Below are 7,161 nucleotides of genomic sequence, written 5' to 3' on the forward strand. Positions count from 1 at the left end.
GGCAGGATGGGGAGGGCAGGCAGAGCGGGGCAGAGCGGGGAGGAGGCCAGGAGCTTGGCCACAGGGAGGGGAACTTGGGACAAGGCCCTGGCACTAGCAGACAGGCTGTCCAGGAACGCTTTCTTCACAGGACGTGCCAACAGAGATGGACATTTCTTAGGCTCTTAATACAGTGGTCCCTTGCCATTTACTAATTAGCTCCTTTCTGCTATTTTCATTTTAAAATGTCCTCTTTTTCCTTTTCCTAAATGCGTTATTTCTGTAAGAGGTCCCCTCCTGAGCTGAGTAGTGCTGAATTTCAAAAAGAAAACAACAAAAAAATCCCATTTGCATGATGATTGTACTCGAGGCAGGGGCAACCTCTGAGTACCTATTTTCTCTCATGGACAAACAGGGAAAGCTATGTATTGTGCCTGATCTCTTGCTCAACTGCTTAATATCGTGACAACCGTATGGAGAAACGTTACTGAGGACCCGTTTGGTACAATCTGGCTTATAGAGAGGAGGCAGAAGAGCCAGGGTGTGAGTAGCCAGCTGCCCCGTTCTGGGGCAGGAATCCTGGCTCCATTAGGAAAGGCTGAAGACCTCAGCCAACACGCAACCCACAGATACTCTCAGCCTGGGTTCAAACACAGAACTTCCAGGTTCAAACTTCACTGACTGTCTTCAACAGAAACAGGAAATTGACAAGGGAAGTTGCATTTCACACAAATTAGCATGAATTTGAGTTCAGTTTTGCTTGCACTGGCTTTGGACTGCATAGTACCAAGCTGGCAAAGCTGGAGCTAGCTGAATAGTTGTAGCTACAAGGCAATGCTATCCCTCTCCTTTCTGGTTGCCACAGTAGCCCATACCTGGATACTGAAGTAGTAGCCCTGGGTAACCACCTCTCACATGAGCATGAAATCATTTTTCTCCTCACTAACAAACAGTTTAAGTGACCAAATGGTGCCCAGGAAACAGAGGCATCATGCATAGGTGGCTGGTTGTGGAAATCCAAGCAGCGGGCAAAAGAAGTAGCATCCAAGAGGGATGGGGGTGAAGCTGCGTGAGGCGAATGCAGCCCATGTAGCAGCCACCAGAAGGGAAGCAGTACTGACCTCTCCATCCTGGGGGTTCTGAGCACCACTTGGGCTCTTGCTCCACTGCTTACCAGACCCTTGTGTGTCCCACCTCATCTCAGCAGGAAAAAACACAACGCTGAGCTTTCGTTCTGGATCCACTCTGAAGGAGCCTTCTGAGGGGCCTGATGAGTGCGGGAAGCATTGCAGTGACAAAACATCCAGGCCTATGGCAGCCAGCAGCTTAAACTGCTGTAGAAACTTCTCTGCAGGAGGCACTGCAAGATCTGACTCAGTGTGCATGTGGGCTACAATTCACTGCTACTGGAATTCATTTCATACATAAGTATCTATGCGCAGAGATTAAAGATGCATACATGAAAGCAAAATTCACTGACGAGTCGCGTGTGCTGTGAGGCTACACTTGAAAGCACACAGGCTCGTCTGATGTTATCTCACCTTAGGAAGGGCAGATTTCAAACCATGCAGAGGCTCTGCTGAGGATACAGGAAATCTCATCCATTTTTTCCACTTGAAGCAAAACACTCTCCCCACAGAGGGAAATGTTGATGTCGCCCTGTATGATTTAGACTTAAAGAGGAAGCTGACAGACAGAGAGTCATGATTCCAACACAAACAAGCCTAAGCTTCACAAAATAGGCTGAAGTTTTAACAGGCAGCTTAGGAGAAGACCAAGGCGGAGGCCTGTAATGAAAACTGCCTTCTTTTGAGGCCAGAAGTTTTGGAGCACCTCTTTTCAAGCAGTTCAGATTGGAAATCCTATATTAAAAGAAACTTTCCACACATGTTTTATAAAGCCAAGACTAAAAAATTATGGTGAGAGTGATAAGCCCATAGAATTTATTGTTTCTTGTATGGTTTTGACAGGCTGCCAACGGAACGGTGCTGCTATATGGAGACTGGAAGAAATGACATTTTCTTTGCTTTAGATTGTTATAAAATTTTCTGTGCTTTACAAGCCCCCAGATGGTTTTTATAACCCCTTCAGGGGTTGCAACATATTGGCTGAGAAACACTGATTTACATAGCAAACTCTGCTCTTACTGTTGGTAAAAATTACCACTTTGTAAATGTGTATATACACGGTGGCTGGATATAAATTAAAGCCCAACAAATAATGAGATCTGAGGCAAAATCCACCACCTGGTGGTACATTAACTTGGATGAAATTTCCTTAATTTTGCACAGGTGTAAATAAATGGGATATTTGGCCCTAAATCTCTTAAGTGAGCACTGGATTGAGGACTAAAAAGTTTGTACTCTGTTTCACCCTGCAAACACAGCAGATTGCTGGCTGCTTTTCCTGGTGGCAGCAATACGGATACATTTCCAATCAGCAATTCTCCTATTTATTTATCAGCTTTCATTGTGTTCATCTGAAGTAAAAGATTGGTGACTTGGGTCATACCGAGCCTGCTATGAAAACACTTCAGCAATGACCCTAGCACCTCAAGAGAAGCGACCCTGGAATGTTTTACATCTGTTCTGGAAACATCTGGAATAAACAGCAAATCCACCTTTTATTTTATTTCATTTTGGGCAGACCACTGGTCTCATCTGTATTTCATGTCGTCAGTAGGGTGTAAGACAGCTCCTAAGAAATGGTGGCTTCCTGGTGCTGTGTTGAAACCCAGTGGTGGACAACAAAGAGCTCATTCCCTGGGGTGGCTAACCCTGCACCTCTGCTCTTGCCCATCAAGCTGGTGGACAGGGCCAGAGCTTGGGGGTGCCAGGCAGCCATCCTCTGAGCCCCTCCCGAGACCACCAGGGAGGAAATGCTGCTGTACCTGGTGCTGCATGCCAACAACCCATCACTTGCTCGTGCAGTGCGGTAGGTGGTTGCTCAGCACAGGAGTTCAGTGTTAGCTCCCACAAAGGCAGGAGCTGTGCCTGTGTTCCCAGTGGAGCTCTTTAACAATCATGGTTGAGGCTTTTCTGGAACAAAGGAGAGCTCTTAAACTCTCATATTGATGCTTTCCTACTTTGCATTAAAGAATTAAAAATGCATTTGATCAGGAAGAAGGAAAGGAAGAGCATGACACCAGAGCTTCACATTTAAGTCATTCCTTTGGGAGGGTGGAGACTGCAGTTCCACTCCCTGCTTGCAAAGGCAGACTGCTTTTGTACTTTGCATTAATCAGACAGTGAATAAAATGCATGAACAGTCCTTCAGCTGGGCAGAAAATTTAACTAAGGACCTTATCCTCAGCAACTTGTCCACTCGTTTGCATTGCAGTGCCTTGGTTGGTGCTCAGAGCTGGACCTGAGCCTGTGTCCCTTGGCTCTGTGCTGGTGAGAGCAGAACCGCTGCACTCGACTTTCTTGCTGTTTGAAACAGGCAGCTTATAAAACCTTCAGCTCACAAACTTTCTCTGACAAGGCATGCACACAGCTCCTGGCTCCCTCAGCCCTTGCTCTGCTGAAGCCTTTTGACACTGTGATGCTAAGAAAGGGCAACGAGCAGCTTCCAGATTACCTTGGATTTGCGTGGATTTGGGACTAAGCCTGATCAGCAAAGCTCCTGCTTAAGCTTTTGCACGCTGTGTTTCAGTTGTAGGACCCAAGTGAGCAGAGCCGGCAAACTTTTATTGTTGGTTCAACTCTTTCTGCTCACTTGGGCTGCTGCATAAAGAGCAGGCAGCAGAACAGCTCCAGACCTGAGCAGGCAGTGAAGCAGGCTTGGCAGAGGGAAAAAGACCAGGGCAAGCAAGGCGGCTTGGGGGAGGCGAGGCAGTGGAAGGAGCCTGAAGCACAAACAAAGCAAATGGCAGCCGTGAGGCTGTCCACTGCCGAGGCAGGCTCGCTTCCCAAGGCTGAGAGAGGCTGAGTGCAGCAGTAGGGTCAGCGGAGGGGGTCGGTGTGAATGAACAGTGTTTTTTGTTTTTTGTTTTGTTTTGTTTTGGCTGAAATCTGCCTGTTACTCAAAGCTGGGAATGCTACAGTTTGCTATTGTAAATATCCTATTCTGAAACATGGGCTCTCTGGGCAGTCGGCCAAAGGACACAAGATTTCATCTGAAACTCTTCAGCTCTGTGAAAATCCAGTACTGCCATGTCAAGCCCAAATTACCTCCTCTCGGTGTGGGCAGGATGCAGTGCTTAAACTCCTCTGACATGCATTTCCTAGAGATGAATTGCAGCTCACCCTGTGGCCCATCATTTACTATCTACATAAAAGCAGCAGGAGATGATTAGAGCAGGGAACTGCCCTGCTTTTGCTATATATAGTGCCCTGCCTGCTCAGCCTGTAGCATTTTGCTGTTCAGATGTAAATAATAGCCTAGGAGAGGGAATAAAATGAAAATTGAACTCAGAGAAATTGGTGGTAAAAAAGCAGACAAAAAAAAATCACAACACAAACAAAACACAACAAACAACACACAGGTCCAGAGCACACAGCAATAAGCTGTCTGCCTGAGCTTGAAAGCAGAAGGCAGCGTTCACAGGGTGCATCCCACTGCCTGTCCACTGCTTGCAGCACAGCACCGTGGGGCTGCAGCCTTTGTGGCCTGCTGGCAGAAACTGAATCTTTCATGTCTTTTGGCATGCTCCTTCTGCTCGGCACCTACCCGTGAGAGCTGGCACGAGGGCTTCCAGAGCTTCCAGTGCTACACCTAAAGGGATTCTCACATTTATATTTCAAAGAGTGCTGGGAGGCCGCACAGACTTCTTTTACGTGTATATATTTTAATGTATTCCAATTTGTTCCTCTTATGAATCATCGCATCATCGTGAGTCTTAAATCGGGGCATATTAGCTTGAACTTTACACAGGACACGCTCTAATGAAAAATACAGCATGCATCTGCCTTGAATATTGGGTACCTGGGTGCCTTGCAGCAATAAATACGTTTTCTAACAAAGGCCTTAGGAGGTAAAGTCAACTTGTTCCCACTTTTCAGAAGAACAGTGGAGGTAAAGTGATCAGCCTATAGTTATTCAGGAATTTGGGGGAATCTACTCGAGATCTCAAGTATTTCAACAGGATCGCTCACCCACGGGGCCAGTTTCTTCTCAGGCCAGATGGAAAAGCAGCACATAAAGGAAAAAAAGAACCAAGAAAGGGGCGTTCTGTTTTGTTTTGTTGCCAATGAGGAGTAAAAGAACAAAGCCATCAACAAAGCTCTTTGCCATGTGATTCAAATTAGTTGAAGACAATTGTGCTTTCATTCTTTTCAGTGATATTTTACAATTTGGGAAAGTTTTTGTTGTTGTCAAGTTTGGTGTTACCACCAGAAACTCACTGCCCTGCAGAAATTCAGAATGCTCCTAACAGAGGAAATGTATGACTAAATGCCAAATCTCAGCCACATCAGTGCAGATTTTTCTATGCTGGGAAACGATCTCTCTATGGTTTGGATGGAGGAAGTGCTCCTGAACAAATGAGAAATGAATAGCAAATCCCATTAAGTTCACTTTTTTTTTTTTTTTTCATGAGTAAGGAATGAGTGAAAACAAACAAACAAATCCTTTTGGCTATGAACCAAAAAAGAGGCATAAAACATTAGTTGGGCTTTTCGCCACAACCTACTGAGAGATCTATGGTCTCAATGAATTTTTGGTCATGCTCTTCAGGAAATACACAATGCGTAGTTTACTCAAGATAACTTAATGATAACAGCTTGAGGCTGGGTTTTGGTTTTGGTTACTTGCTGTAGGTTTCTTTCTTACTAACTCAGTACCCTGGAAGCCTGGGTCTGCAATCTGCCACAAGCCATTTTTTTCAGATTTTGGTTTCTTTAGTTCATTCAAATATAAAAGAGATAAAGAGGTTGAAGGGAGTATAAAAAACAAACAAACAAACAAAAAAACACCCAGAACTCACACACAAGAACTTCAAAGTTTTAGGGCTTCTTTTGTCTGAAAATTAAAAGAAAAAATCAATTTTTAAAATGTGGGTTTGTAAAACAACTGTTTGCAAAAATATGCTTTCCTGCCAGCTCGAACATGCTTTCTGATTAGCCATTTTTCTGGGTGTTTTCCTTCTCCTAGCTCTTAATACAGTGTATTATCTTCTCTGAGGGTGGTTAGCTTGGAGTCTGAATTAGCTTGGCACGCAGGCACCTTGCATTGGGTCGAACAGACCTTTCTTTAGTTCTGCTCCATACACTGAGTTCTGGGATGTGTCCTGATTTGTGTGCAGGAGTAAACCAGTGCGTCTAGAAGGGACTTTTATTGTGATAAATAAAGGGAAGTTGTAGAGGCGGGGTGGTTTGGGCTATTTCCTGTATTTTACTGATAGGGAAACAATAAAAAGCTAATATTCTCTTGAGGTTTACAGATTAAGACTCCAGACATTTGTCTTTTTATTTTGTCATTATTTTCCCCTCTCTTAAGTTTATTCCAGGGCTGTAAGGATAAGGTCTAAACATATATCCAGCCCAAGAATATTAAATCAATTAAAAAAACTACTACTATCTTTCAGAACTCTGCAGAGACAAACAAAGTTCAGGGTTTGAATTTCCACCCACTTGGATGAAACAGGCTACCACCAATATGTTCTGAGAGAGCACAGCCTACTCAATCAATGGCAAACGCGTCCAAAATAGCAAGTTAGGAGTTCAATGGTATGGCTATGATACTCCTAAAGTTCAAAGCACTGCCTGAAATTCTTGTTGTGTGCAGCCTGGACTTGCTTACCATTCAGGCGAGGACAAGGCTCAGAGCAGGCAGCATTAGTGTGGTAGAAATGTGCCCACTCCTGCCTGCTTGCCTTGACCTACCTGCTCCCTGGTACCTCAGGGTAACCACAACATCTCATCCCAAAAAGTAAGCCCTCCAGCTTTGTACAGGAACACGCTTAAAAGAGTTAGACCATCTTAAAAGAGTTAGACCTCATGCTACAGATAAACCTCAGCATCACACATGAGCTTGCCTTTTCCCAAAACAAGGACTGATTTCTGTGTTGGACATGTTGGAGTGATATTCATAGGAGATCTTTCTTCGCTCATTTTGACAAAATGGTGTGGAAGATAGCAGATCATGCGGTCTTTGGCTGCAAGTAAAGGGTTATTGACTTTCAACTAATTAACAAACCTCAGGTCTTACTTTGAAAGCCCTGTTATTTCTTTCCACCTTATT

This window comes from Cyrtonyx montezumae, unplaced genomic scaffold (assembly GCF_038088225.1).
Source record: "Cyrtonyx montezumae isolate F1298 unplaced genomic scaffold, pur_monq_1.0 scaffold_5, whole genome shotgun sequence".
Classification (NCBI taxonomy): domain Eukaryota; kingdom Metazoa; phylum Chordata; class Aves; order Galliformes; family Odontophoridae; genus Cyrtonyx; species Cyrtonyx montezumae.